This window comes from Penaeus japonicus, unplaced genomic scaffold, assembly GCF_977035675.1.
Source record: "Penaeus japonicus unplaced genomic scaffold, GWHDUDI00000001_assembly GWHDUDI00000010, whole genome shotgun sequence".
In the NCBI taxonomy this organism is placed as follows: Eukaryota; Metazoa; Arthropoda; class Malacostraca; order Decapoda; family Penaeidae; genus Penaeus; species Penaeus japonicus.
In genome coordinates this window covers 22,795,019-22,798,798 of record NW_028234412.1, presented here as the reverse complement: position 1 = coordinate 22,798,798, position 3,780 = coordinate 22,795,019, and the positions used below count along the sequence as shown (strand labels likewise).

General features: G+C 44.7%; 1 protein-coding gene across 49 annotated transcripts in view; it reads left to right on the top strand.

Annotated features, from left to right (window-relative positions):
- Positions 1-3,557: 3,557 nt before the first annotated feature.
- Positions 3,558-3,780, top strand: part of LOC122265363 (myosin heavy chain, muscle) — a 41,638-nt gene continuing 41,415 nt past the window's right edge. For all 49 annotated transcript variants that reach the window (XM_086541048.1, XM_086541049.1, XM_086541027.1 and 46 more), the window contains exon 1: positions 3,558-3,694. The gene's annotated coding sequence lies outside the window, so the exon portion shown is untranslated. The remainder of the gene's footprint in view (positions 3,695-3,780) is intronic.

The following is a 3,780-nucleotide window of genomic DNA, read 5'->3' as shown; positions in this document are numbered from 1 at the left end:
CAATACTTTCCATACTTGGTATCAGTTCTTACGAATATTTAATATACGGGATATAAATAATATGTATAATATATATGACATGTATATCAAGAAAAACACACCAAATGAAATGCCACAGTTGTAGATAAACGCGATTAAGACTGTCCAATATCATTTCAATACCTTTAACGTATATCTTTTGGACATGATTACTCACTTTGCATGACTGTCCATTGCACTGCGCATGCTTTGATAGAGAATCACAACCACATTGACCTCGCATTCGTAACGTCGTGCTTGGGTACCGCTTGGTATCTCGGAGTGCCATTGGAGTGCCATCACATGAGGGAGTGAGAAGGCATTCTCACTTTTTCAAAGGTTTCAGAGGTTGTCACGTGTTGTAGGGACTAAAGTATGTGTCTGTGTTTATGTATGTGTAAGTGTATATATAAATATGTGTGAGAGAAAAATGAGAGAGAGAGAGAGAGAGAGAGAGAGAGAGAGAGCGAGAGAGAGAGATAGAAAGAGAGAGAGAGAGAGAGAGCGAGAGAGAGAGATAGAAAGAGAGAGAGAGAGAGAGAGAGAGAGAGAGAGAGAGAGAGAGAGAGAGAGAGAGAGAGAGAGAGAGTGAGTGAGTGAGTGAGTGAGTGAGTGAGAGAGAGAGAGAAAGAGAGAGAGAGAGAGAGAGTGTGTGTGTGTGTGTGTGTGTGTAAATGTGAATGTGTATAGATACATTTCTACATCACCTGGAAATAAAGTTTATATACACGTGAACATATATGTGCATGTTTTGGATGAAGAACAGGAGGAGACACAAGAGGGGCCAGAGCGAAGGAAGGAATGAGATACTGCATGCCACAATGATGAGGTGGGCGCGCCGCTTGGACCAGCGCCACTTATCTTATTTCCAGTTTTATCCTCATTACGCATTTTTCACTCTTTCTATTCCTTACGCTAAAAGGAAGAAAGATTGTCATATTGCAGGGGGTGGAGGGGGAGGGGGAGGGGGACATCACCCTTAAGCTGAGGCCGAAGAGGGGGTGGAGGGGGTAGAGGGGTTGGAGCAGCCCCCCCCCCTAATCAACAACTAAAGAGGGGGTGGAAGGGGTCCAAAAGAGCTCGACCCAAGCCACCCTCCAGGCGGTGTCACGTGTCATGCAGCCATAATAGCGCTGCGACAGAAATATATCGTTGACCGCCAGCGATTGCTTTATGACACAGGAGCCAGGCACGAATCACAAGAATTTGTTATGCAAAATTGTTCTTGTGCAATTATTGAGCGTGACACCATCCATATATTCATGAATAAAAAAACACACCCACAAAAACATATTCTAATCACCTTATAAAAAAAAGATATCATTCAGATAGTTATAAAATCTCTTTTAATGAAAAGAAAGAAAATCAACCATCGACCGAAAACTTTCCACCCCAAACAAAAAGCTCCCTCAAAGTTTTCTCTGATAAAGAAGCTCCATTTATCCAACAGAGAAAACGGTCCGCGGTCTCCCTCGGGCGGCCCAGCGGAACTCTCCCCCCGACGCCCCGGCATCACGCCAAAGCAAACTGTGCCACAACATGGAGTCCTATTCCGTTTGGCCGACGCCGAGGCCTCGTTCCGGCTCTTGGCGGGGAGACTCCTTTATTCTGGCCGTCAGGGACATGTAAGAGGCGAGGTTGAGCGGAGATTTTGTAGCCGGGGTAAAGATACGTGTTTGGTGTGGCTGGTTTAGTTTAGAGAGGCAAATTTGGTATTTTGGTATGTTTGTGTGTGTGTGTATGTGTATAGGTAGATAAATAGATAGATGAATAGATGGAAAGAGAGAGAGAGAGAGAGAATAAATGTAATTCGAGATAGGAACCGAATCATCAATTCAATTTATGTAATGTTATGGTAATGGTATTGCCAGAGTGATAGATGGCAGTGTTCTGTAAAAGTAAAACAATTTCCCCAGAAGAAAGATGTTTACCTTAAAGAAACCAGTTGAACTGAACAGTGACTGTGGTTTAAAAACAAACGATCATAAAGCGATATTTTAAACTACATAAATAGTCTCTGGGGTGGCGATAAATCTAACCTGCGTAAAACAAATGCCCAAAAGAAATCAACACGCCTACTAAGAAAACCTGAAAAAATACCCCCCCAAAATAGTCGTCACAAACCAAAACAAAACGTTTATGAAAAACACAAAACAAAAGAGCCATTATATGCGCACGTGGTCTTGTCTTGAGTTACTGCTGACACATTCTTGTGCTGTCGCCCCTCAGTACTGGCGAAATAACAAGAATGTGAGCCCTGTAAATGCCTTGAATTCTTGTAGTACAAATACTACTATACTATTTCATTCATGTTTGTGACGTCATTTTTACGTCACGTGTTGTTCTACTGTCGTTCTCTGTCACGTTAAGAGAGATGGGGCGTCGGAGTACTTTGTTTACGACGCCTCTGTAGTACAAAGCAGTCTGGGTCTTGTTTTGTGAATGAGATAAGGTATGCTCGGTTGTCGATGCATTCTGTCTGTCTATATTTAGCAATCCATCCATCTATCTGTCATCAGTTGCAGAGAGATTGATAGATAGATAGATAGATAGAGAGAGAGAGTTAGAATGAGAGAGAAAGAAAGAGATAGATAGAGAGAGAGGAGCAGAGAGAGAGAGAGAGAAAGAGAGAGAGAGAGAGAGAGAGAGTAAACATATACAGTAAATCGCGATGACAGGTAGATTAGTATCGCATTCGCTGCCTTAATCTGCCATCCCATCAGACATCGATTTTTTCCATCGTCTTTTCCCCATTTCTGTAAAACCGCCAAGAAAAACGCAACCGGCGGCGAGCAGAGTCTTAATCTGACCCGGAATTAGTGTCGGTCAGTGTTTTGGTGGTTAAGGGTAAGTGGTAAATCGATATTAATTTGATCTAATTCCGAAATTGATATGTGTGTATAGATGTATCTGAAATAAATTTATATTAGGTTTTGTATCTGGAGATGATGCCTCCCTAAATTGAACATTTACACGGATGTAATCAATGGCATAGAAGCTTTGCATAAGGAGATCTGCAACTGAACACTTAAAGAGACACGCGGCCGTAAAGTACACGGCAGGAAGGGGTTCTTCATTCCGTGTTGCATATGGTTGCAGAGGAGGCAGGGGGTGGGAGGGAGAGGGGAGAGGGGGAAAGAACCCTCCAGAATTAGTGTGTGGTGGTGGTGGTTGGGGGGGGGGGGTTGTTTGGAGGGGAGAGGAGGATGGGTGGGGTGGGTGTGATATGAGAATAAAATCTCGGGGAAACAAACCACTTTTGATTATCCTTTGACGGGGAAGTTGCGCCCTGGCGAGAGACAAGCAGCCCTGAGGAGTATCGGCCTTGCTTATTTTAGCAGGTTAAGCTGATCAGCTCGTCAGCACCGGCGGCGGAGTCCCATATAGCCAGCGTGAGCTCCGTCCCTCGCCCTAGATTCTTGGCCGCGTCCTCTGCCGATCCGCCTAAAAAGGCATCGCCCTACGTCACGCGGGCAAAAGATACCCTGCAAGAAATGCCCCTCAGAGCTCTCCTGTGATTGGCTACCGGGCGAGGCGTCGTCGCAACCCGAGGCAGCCAGCCAATCAGAACGCTGCTTACAAGAGCGTTCTGAAAACAGTCAGGCTGCCGGTGCTGGTAGGTTAGCGGCTACATAAAGGCCTTGTGGACTGGATGCGAACAGAACAGCTTTCGATCGTAAGTGTTGGACACGTGTTGTGTTTCTGGATATTGTGAGAGAGTTATCATTGTCATTCCCCCCCCTTTTTTTGGGTAGCGCTTGA